This window comes from Pristiophorus japonicus, unplaced genomic scaffold (genome assembly GCF_044704955.1).
Source record: "Pristiophorus japonicus isolate sPriJap1 unplaced genomic scaffold, sPriJap1.hap1 HAP1_SCAFFOLD_903, whole genome shotgun sequence".
Taxonomy (NCBI): domain Eukaryota; kingdom Metazoa; phylum Chordata; class Chondrichthyes; family Pristiophoridae; genus Pristiophorus; species Pristiophorus japonicus.
The window spans coordinates 130,641-141,433 of NW_027254828.1; the positions used below are offsets into that span (position 1 = coordinate 130,641).

Consider the following 10,793-nt stretch of genomic DNA (forward strand, 5'->3'; position numbering starts at 1 on the left):
TTTCTCCCTTCAGGACCAATACCCACTACCAAAGGCCAACGACCTCTTTGCAACGCTGGCGGGAGGAAAGACGTTCAAGAAGCTGGATCTGACTTCAGCCTACATGACGCAGGAACTGAAGGAATCATTGAAGACCCTCACCTGCATCAACACGCACAAAGGTCTTTTTGTTTATAACAGATGCCCGTTTGGAATCCGATCAGCGGTGGCAATATTCCAGAGAAACATGAAAAGTTTACTGAAGTTGGTCCCACATACCGTGGTCTTCCAGGACGACATCTTGGTCACAGGTCGTAACACCTGCAGAACCTGGAGGAGGTTCTTAGTCGACTCAACCGCGTGGGGCTCAGGTTAAAATGCTCGAAGTGAGTTTTCCTGGCACCTGAAGTGGAGTTCTTGGGAAGGAGGATTGCAGCGGACGGCGTCAGGCCCACCAACACGAAGATGGAGGCAATCGAGAATGCACCGAGGCTACAGAACGTGACGAAGCTGCGGTCATTTCTGGGACTCCTGAATTACTTTGGTAACTTCTTACCGGGTCTCAGCACACTGCTAGAACCACGACATGTCTTACTCCAGAAAGTGGGCGAATGGGTTTGGGGCAAAAGCCAAGAAAATGCCTTTGTAAAAGCAAGAAAATTGTTCAGCTCAAACAAATTGCTTGTGTTGTATGATCCATGTAAGCGTTTGGTACGAGCATGTGATGCATCGTCGTATGGCGTTGGGTGTGTATTGCAACAAGCTAACGATTTCGGGAAACTGCAACCGGTTGCTCATGCATCCAGGAGTCTGTCTAAGGCTGAGAGAGCTGACAGCATGATTGAAAAAGAAGCGTTAGCGTTTGTCGATGGTGTAAAGAAAATGCATCAATACCTGTTTGGGCTAAAATTCGAATTGGAAACTGACCATATACCACTTATATTCCTGTTTTCTGAGAGTAAAGGGATAAATACCAATGCATCGGCCCACATCCAGAGATGGGCGCTCAAATTGACCGCATACAACTGCGCCATCTGCCACAGGCCAGGCACAGAAAACTGCACCGATGCTCTCAGTAGGCTGCCATTGCCCACCACAGGGGTAGAAATGGCGCAGTCCGCAGATCTGGTTATGGAAGCATTTGAGAGTGAGCAATCACCCGTCACTGCCCGGCAGATCAAACCTGGACAAGCCAGGACCCTTTATTATCTCAATTCAAAAGCTGTGTGCTTCACGGGAGCTGGTCCAGTGTCCCAGTGGAAATGCAGGAAGAGATAAAGCTGTTCCAGCGGTGCAAAGATGAAATGTCTATACAGGCAGACTGCCTTCTGTGGGGCAATCGAATAGTGATCCCCAAGAAGGGCAGAGACACCTTCATCAATGACCTCCACAGTACCCACCCAGGCATCGTGAGATGGAAGCAATAGCCAGATCCCACGTGTGGTGGCTCGGTATCGATGTGGACTTCGAGTCCTGCGTTCACAGATGTAATATATGCTCGCAGTTAAGCAATGTACCCAGGGAGGCGCCGCTAGGTTTATGGTCTCGGCCCTCCAAACCGTGGTCCAATGTACACCTCGGCTATGCAGGGCCGTTTCTGGGTAAAATGTTCCTTGTGGTTGTAGACGCATACTCCAAGTGGATTGAATGTGAGATAATGTCGACTTGCACGTCCCCTGCCACTACTGAAAGCCTGGGGGCCATGTTTGCTACTCACGGCTTACCCGATGTCCTGGTGAGTGACAATGGGCCATGTTTTACCAGTGCTGAGTTCAAAGAATTCATGACCTGTAACGGGATCAAACACGTCACATCTGCCCTGTTTAAACCAGCGTCCAATAGTCAGGCAGAGAGAGCAGTGCAAACCATCAAGCAAGGCTTGAAGAGGGAAACTGAAGGTTTACTGCAGACTCGCCTATCCCGAGTCCTGCTTAGCTACCGCACAAGACCCCACTCACTCACTGGGATCCCTCCTGGTGAACTGTTCATGAAAAGAGCACTTAAGACAAGGCTCTCGTTAGTTCACCCTGATCTACATGAACAGGTAGAGAGCAGGCAGCTTCAACAAAGTGCATACCATGATAGCGCAAATGTGTCACGCGAGATTGAAATCAATGATCCTGTATTTGTATTAAATTATGGACAAGGTCCCAAGTGGCTTCCTGGCACTGTCTTGGCCAAAGAGGGGAGCAGGGTGTTTCGGGTCAAACTTTCAAATGGACTCATTCACTGGAAACACTTGGACCAAATCAAACTCAGATTCATGGACTATCCTGAGCGACCCACCTTTTTGATCCTACCTTTTTTGATCCCCCAACATACACATCAGTGGCAACCGGCACCACGGTTGACCATGAAGCTGAACCCATCATCCACAGCAGCCCAGCAGGGCCCAACACACCAGGCAGCCCAGCAAGGCCAGCTGCACAGCAGCCCAGCGAGGGCCCAACAAATAATTCAACCAAAACCAGCTTTCACACCGAGACGATCAACCAGAGCAAGAAGGGCCCCAGATTGACTCACATTGTAAATAGTTGCACGATTGACTTTGTGGGGGGAGTGTTGTTATATATGTGGACTTGTATTTACTCTGTACAGAAACCAGAGGGCTCTTCCCCTGGAGTCTCAAGGGATCCCATAATCCCTTGGAAGCACAGGTATTTAAGGAAGCTTCACAGGTTGGAGAGGCACTCTGGAAACCTGCAATAAAAGACAAAGGTCACATTTTACTTTGAGCTCACAGTGTTCAGTCTGACTCTTTCTCCATACACTACAGTTACTTTGGCAGCACTAATTCATCTCTTTTGTCTCGCAAGGGCCTTCACACATGCAGCAGCAGTCAGTGGACCTCCCCGACGCTGAATTAGAGGAGCTAATTCCTTGTGAGGGTGCACCGTCACAGGATTCATGCATACCATGCACCAGTGCAGAAACTCGCAGTTCAGTGGGTCAGTTTGACAGATAGTTAGTTTTACCTGGTCACTCACAGTTCACAAGTGAGCAAGAGCAGACAGTGGTGGCAGGGTTTAACCCTCTGCAAGCTCTGCTCAGCTGGACAAAGATCATTGAGCAGCAGTAGACAAAGTGCGATGTCCATGATTGCAGAGAGAATGGGTAACTCTGCCACAAGAATGAGTGGAGTGACGTCATTGAGCATTGCAAGGATGTCTTCTTCCATGGATAGATTGGCCAACTCCATGGAACATCAGTCATGGCAATCAAATGAGTCCATGCAGCCCTTGATCACACAGATACAGACTCTGGAAACCTTAAATAGGATGACAGATACCTTAGCCTTGGCCTTACCAAAGTGCTCTCCAGCACAGCGGTAACAGTGAAATGCGACTGGGCCATGAGAGGGATGATGTCAAAAGGGGACATTGAAGTGGGGAGTCCACTCAAAGAGACTCCACTTTTCACCTCTTCCCCTCTCCCCCTCCCCTCAGACAGTACCCCACATGCTGCCTCCTCTCTCGATGGCCGAGTCTGCCCCTGCACAGGTGCGGATGGAGAAGACCATGGCATGGTCTTCACCGGCTCCAGAACCCAGAGGTCGTCGGCCAAAAGCATCTCAGCGGACAGAGCAGGTATCTGAGCCGCCTGCCTCTATCTCTGCTCAAACCACACGGGTTGTACCACGTGGGAGCGATACTAAAAGGAAGAGTAAATCTTTGTATTTCACCAAGGGGATGTACATGCGGTCCCGGCCTGTAAGACCATCAGCAGGCCGGGGCCATTCGAGCAAGCAGCATGCAGCGGCATACCACTGCAGCGAGCAGCACGTGCTGCTGCAGGAGGGCAACGACTGACTGCAGTGTGGGCAGGTGCAGCAGGAGTGGCGAGGTCGGGGCGAAGGAGTGGTAAGAGTTTGTAGAGGGATGTGATCGGGGCACAGGAGAGGCGAGGGCCCAGGGGCAGCACGGGCCAGCCCACACTGTGATATGTGTGCGCACTAGGTCCTTGCAACAGAGCTGGTCTCCAGTCGTCTTGGTTAACCCTTGCCACTGGACCAAGACCTGGCTCTGACAAGCCCGTGTGGTGGCTGGTGTGCAACGGCCACCACACGTTAAAAAAATCCACGCACAGGCATCTTCCACCCTTCAAGATCCCGAATATTAGGTCCTTCTTGAAACACCTGTGAACTCATCCCTTTTCGGCGTGGAAGCAAGTCATCCTCGTTTGAAGGGACTGCCTATGATGATGATGATGATGCACATGGGTGTTTGAGAAAAGCTAAGGTTGTTAACTTTCCATTGTTTAGTACAATCACATAAAATGTATTACTTTGCACCTTCCTCTCATGTTACCTATTCTTGGTTGCCGGGTGGCAACTCGCCTTTTCAGTTGCTTGTTGATGAATGGGAAGACATGAATTGACCGGGATCAATGATGTGCAATGGATGGTTGGTTGGTTATAGGGTTGCTTTGTTTTAGTGGGATTGCGGAGGGGGGCGAGGAGAGTGGCTGTTGGGTGTGATTGCTACATGGGTCCAGTGGTGGCATCTCACTGAACCTTACAGCTATAAGGGAACCACTGGTATCCTGGGCAACAATGTGAGAGGCTGGTGCTGCATTGGGATTGCCATATTCCTCTTCCTCCTCGAATTAGCCCGCAGACAGTGTGTGCTCAGTGCCTTGTTGCTCCTGCAGCTCCAATCCTCGCTGCTATTCAAGAATGTGCAGAGCGCAGCACACCATGATCATTCTGGACACTGGCTGGTGCGTACTGAACGGTGCCTCCAGATCTGTCCAGGCACCTGAAGTGTATCTTGAACATGTCGATTGCTTGCTAAGTGACACATCTGGTTATCATTGGCTTTTGTTGTACTGCTCTTGGGCTTCAATGGTGGGTTTCTCACAGGTGTCACCTACCAAGTTTGAAGCGGATGTCCTGTGTCTCCTGGCCGTCATGCTTTAAGTCTGCTAGCTGGTCCAAAGACGTTAGTGAGCTTGGACTACTGCAGGATGAAAGCACGGTGGCAGCTCTCCAGGAATCTTACAGACACCTGCATGAACATTTCTTGAGGTTGTACCTCAGCTGCACATTGATGCAATGGAAGCCCTTGTGGTTGATGAATACTCCAGGTTGATCTGAGGTGCACGGATTGCCACATGTGTGCAGTCGATGACACCCTGCACCTGTGGGAAGCCAGCCAGAGACGCAAACCCGAGTGCTCACTCATTCTGACAAGCATCATCTCAGGCGAAGTTGACACAATTGCCGGCCCTGGCAAACAGGACATCACTCACCTTTCTTATACATTTGTGGGCTGCCGACTGGGAGATCCTGGATATGTCTCCGGTAGCGCCTGGAACGATCCAGAGGAAAAAAGGTTGAGGACTGTGATCACTTTTACAGCCAATGGTAATGCCACCAGCTCCAGCAGGGAGCAGGTTGTCTTCGAGGAGGCTGCAGATATCTGCCAGCATCTGACGCGACAACCTGAGCCTCCTGAGATACTGCTGTTCGGAAATGTCAAGGAAACTCAGCCTCTGCCTGTGCACCCTGTTTCGTGGGTAGTACCCCCTTTCTGCTGCTCCCCTTCTATTGCTTCCTCCCTGCCGCACTCTGCACCTCCCCCACTCTGCCCCTCCCCATCTCTGCGCCCCCCCCCCACACTCTGCCCTTCCCCCAATCTGCTGTCCAGCTACAGGTCTCTCAAGAGCAGTTGTGATAGATGATCAGTTCATGAGGAGAGGGAATAATTTACAACGACAACTAGCATGGAGCCAGGAAGGGTAGTTGGGTGGCCAGCAGTTTGCTGGGCGGGGGTCAGGAGAGCAGGAGCTGGGTCTCATGGACACGATGAGATCAGAGAGTGCAGGAGGGAAGATAGGAGAGAAACTAGACAAAGGCACAGAATCAGGACTCGGGTAGGGAAGAGCCTAGGGGCAGGTTAGGCCCAGTGTCCTAGGGGAAGGTGCGGATGCAGCAGAGGCAACTGATGGTCTCAATCTTAGTGACAAAGAAGTCATAGAATCAGTGAATGGTTACAGCACGGAAGGCCATTTGGCCCATCAAACCCGTGCTGGCTCTCTGCAAGACTCGCCCTTTCCCTGTAACCCTGCAAAATTGTTTTATTTCAGGTATTTATCCAACTCCCTTTTGAAAGCTGTGATTGAGTCTGCCTCCACCACCCTTTCAGGCCGTACATTCCAGATCCTAACCAGATCAATTAGCTCTCCGCACTCGTTGTTGCATGTGAGGATGGAGGCGGCAGAGGAGAGGGGTTTATGAGAAGGTTGATAGTGGAGAAAAGTAGCCCGGTTGTCTTTGTTCGGGATGATCCTGGAGTAGTGGGTGGCTTTGCCAGAGGAGAGTGAGGATAAATAGCACTTGATGTGGTCCTGCCAGATCTGGTGATGGATGGCTAAACTAATTGTGGGCCAGATATGCTCAATCTGTGTCCCTTGGACATGAATGATCAAAGGTGGAAGCCATGCCAGAGGAACATAAGAACATAAGAAATTGGAGCAAGAGTAGGCCATTTGCCCCTCAAGCCTGCTCCGCCATTCAATAAGATCATGGCTGATCTGATCTTGGGCTCAGCTCTACTTCCCTGCTCGCTCCCCATAACCCTTTACTCCCTTTTCGTTCAAGATCTGTCTATCTCCACCTTAAATATATTCAATGTCCCAGCCGCCACAGCTCTCTGGGGCAATGAATTCCCAGATTTACAACCCACTGAGAGAAGAAATTCCTCCTCATCTCAGTTTTAAATGGATGACCCCTTATTCTGAAACAATGCCACCTAGTTCTAGATTCCCCCACGAGTGGAAACATCCTCTCTGCATCTACCTTGTCTAGCCGCCTCAGTATCTTATATGTTTCAATTAGATAACATCTCATTCTTCTAAACTCCAATGAGTCTAGGCCCAACTTACTCAACAATTCTTCATAAGTCAACCCCTTCATTTCAGGAATCAACTTAGTGAACCTTCTCCGACTGTACGCAATAGTCTAGGTGTGGCCTCACCAATACTGACTGCTTTGCTTTTATACTCCATCCCCTTAACAATAAAGGTCAACATTCCATTTGCCTTCTTGATCACTTGCTGTAACTGCATACTAACTTTTTGTGTTTCATGCACAAGGACCCCCAGGTCCTTCTGTACTGTACCATTTTGTAATTTCTCTCCATTTAAATAATAATTTGCTTTTTTATTTTTGCTGCCAAAGTGGATAACCTCACACTTTTCCACATTATACTCCATCTGCCAAATGTTTGCCCACTCACTTAGCCTTTCTATGTCCCTTTGCAGATTATTTGTGTCCTCCTTACAACTTGCTTTCCCACCTACCTTTGTATCATCAGCAAATTTGACTACATTACACTCAGTCCCTTCATCCAATCATTAATATAGATTGTAAATCGGCCCCAGCACTGATCGCTGTGACACCCCACTAGTTACTGTTTGCCAACCGGTAAATGACCCATTCATTGCGACTCTCTGTTTTCTGTTAGTTAGCCAATCCTGTATTCATGCTAATATATTATCCCCAACCCCATGAATGTTTATCTTGTGCAGTAACCTTTTATGTGGCACCTTGTCAAATACCTTCTGGAAATCCAAATTCACCACGTCCACTAGTTCCCCTTTATCTATGCTGCTCATTACATCCTCAAAGAACTCCAGCAAATTTGTCAAACATGATTTCCCTTTCATAAAACCATTCTGACTCTGCTTGACTGTATCATGCTTTTCCAAATGTCCTGCTACTGCTTCCTTAATTATGGACTCCAGCATTTTCCTAACAACAAATGTTAGGCTAACTGGTCTATAGTTTCCTGCTTTCTGTCTGCCTCCTTTTTTAAATAAAGGCATCACATTTGCGGTTTTCCAATCTGTTGGGACCTCACCAGAATCCAGGAATTTTGGTACATTGCTACCATTGCAACCACTATCTCTGCAGCCACTTCTTTTAAGACCCTAGAATGCAATGCATCAGGTCCTGGGGACTTGTCCACCTTTAGTCCCAGTTGTCGGTAACTTGGAAGAGAGCTTTTTTCAGGAATGGATGCATAAGGAGTTCGGGGGTGCAAGGAATGGGTTGGAAATGACCTAATCAGTGATCAAATGGAAAGATCAAGGGTCTGGCTGTGAATATGGGTCGGGGATTTCTATGGAGAGAGGCGTTTGGGGATCACAGCAGGCAGTGAATTGAGAGGAAAGAGAGCGAGGATTGCTGAGATGGAGATTGAAATCACCAAGGATGGTGATTTTAACAGCTGTAAATTTCTATGATTCTATGATTCTCGGATGAGGAATTGTCCGATGCAGAGGATGAGAGAGGAAAGCAGGATGTCTATCTTAATGACAAATTCGGCGTAAGGCTTGGGTGGGGTTGGTAGAGAAGGCAGATTCTAAAAAGCGAGATATCAGAGTCATGGAGTGGTTGAGGTATCAGACGAATAGGGGAGAGACCAAGGTGTAATTTGTGGTCAGAGCCACACTACTACACTGGCAGTTTGGGTGGAGCAGGTGGTGAAGGGAAAAGCCAGGCAGGGAGGCTTCAGTAAGGGGCAAGGTCTCACCACCAGTGAGCCAAGTTTCAGTGAAAGCCATGATGTCAATGCAATCATCCACAATAAGGTCGTAGATGGCAAGGGCCTTGTTCATGAGTGAGTGGACATTCTAGAGGGAGGTGTGGAGAAGAGCAGTGATTGTATATCCACAGGCAAAGTCCAAGGGAGCAGTACTATGTGAGGTGATCGGGATGGGAAGTTGGTGCGAAGTTTGTCCGTGGCGGTGCACTGGGTGGGAAGGAAGAGGATGAAGCAGCTTGGGTTGCTACTTGTAGGGAGGCAATGATAGATTCCTCGATAGACCATTCCAGAGAAGCACAGAGGAAAGCCATGGGCTTATCCAAGGGGAATACAACTTGCTACAGTGCCAGGAGGATAGGCTGGGTTGGAGTAGGGATTGAGGGGCCAAATGAGAGTTGAGAAATGAAAGATGACAAGACTGGGTGATGGGAAGGGGAGTAGACAGGAGAGAAAGGCTGGAGAGAGGCCTGTGGACGTGTCGTTTGCAAAAACATTATTCGGACAGCTGTCGTTCCCCAATGGAGGTGGACTGAGGAGTGGCTCCCTGCAACTCCATGATGGGGCCCAGAAGCTAAAATCAAATAAAAGTATTTGAAAATGTTGACCTGCCGCTCAGGGAACAGAGGGTAAACTCTGTGAAGGTAATCAGTCCCTTCAGGATCAATCACCTCTGTGTTCATTATTCATGGCAGAATTCCTGGGCGTGTCCTGGAAAGCCCCCGACATGCCCCCAGTCAGTGCGATATAATGGGGCAGGTCTGAGCAGGGCAGCCCCTCCATTGAGCACAGTTTCCCAGGGAAGTTGAAATGGGTGGAAATTCTGCTGATCTGGCTCCGCACTAATCGCAGCCAGCAGTCACATTGCAGTTCTTCACTTCCCCACAGATCAGAATCGACCCTCGTAAATCCTTTTAAAGGGAATTAGACAGATGCTTGAAAAGGAGAAAGATTAAAGAGTGCGGGGAGTGAGCAGCAGTGGGATTAGACCAGGTGGCTGATGTGGCTCAATTTTTACCTGTAAAGGCCACTGCTTCTTACCCTCACAGCTGTCGAGTGCAGGCTCCACCCAGTCAGCTATTAAAATAGCTTAGGGTTCCTGAATACATCACAGGACTCCGAATTACATTTATTCATGAGGTTCCTTCTGAGTCAAACAAGTGCCTCAATAGCACAAGAAAACATCAGCATTACGATGTCCGTGTGCCTGTGAACGAGCAGGAACTTTACTGCTTGGATTTTAACCCCATTCCGTCCAGTCACTGCCGGGCAGGAGGTAAAAGTCTCCCTAATCTGTGTGTGTCTTTGCTCCAATGCAGCAAGGAACTTCAACCCCTCCCCAGGAGTGTAAAGATGTGACCAATTAATTTACTATAAGGTGTTGTTATGTGTCCTGCCCCACACTGTCGAGGAGGATCACCTTTACTATTACTGGTTCCCAGTCCCACTACTGAATTAATATTGGGCCAAATCGCTTCTCGGCCTTTTGGCTATGATCAAGTGTAGTATCTGTTCCTATCAGTTTAATATCCCCTATGGGGACATGATATTGAATTGATTTTTGGACAGGGAGCTGGATCAGGGGCATGCCCCGTCCACTCTATGCACCGACCTGGTATTGCAATATTTCCAGGAACGGTGCAACTTCGCCTCTCGGCCTTTTGGCCTAAGATCAAACACATTGGCGCAAAGTGATCTTTGGCGTTAGAGTTGATCTGGACCGATAAAAAAAATAAATAAATAAATAAAAAATATTGGGCCAAATCTTGCTGGAGTGGGGCATCTCGCACCATGTGCCGTGAGTTAGACTTTTCCTGTCCCCTTCAGCTCAAAGGTTTTTTGTGCCGTAACTTGTTGGAAATTTGAGCTCATAGCGGTACGGCGAGAGCAATGGGGCGTTGTAGAACCTTAGGGGGCAAAATTGCCCCTTTTTATAGCCCTGTTAGCGCCTCCTGATCACAAATCTGGCAGGCCGCCATCTTTTTCCATTGGCTGACCCGCGTGTTAGCTCGACGATGGCGGCCCTAGCATGGTCCATACCGCCATCGTGCAGCCAGACATTCCGTCTTGTGTGCCGGGTTGCTGGTCTGGTCTCATTCTGCCCTGATGGTCAAGTGGTGGCCACAATAAGGCTATGCAGCGTGCACAATGGCTTTCCCCTTTAATGAAACTCTGTGAAGGTAATCAGTCCCTTCAGTAAGCGCTACGCGGAGTATCCACATAGCGCTGGATTCAGCGCTGTGCTACCGCTCCGGCACTGCCTCCAAA

The 10,793-nt window shown here is 49.0% G+C and overlaps 1 pseudogene; it reads left to right on the forward strand.

The window, feature by feature from the left end:
* Nucleotides 1-9,995: 9,995 nt before the first annotated feature.
* On the forward strand, nt 9,996-10,174 carry LOC139257734 (U2 spliceosomal RNA; annotated as a pseudogene).
* The last annotated feature ends 619 nt before the right edge of the window (nt 10,175-10,793 follow it).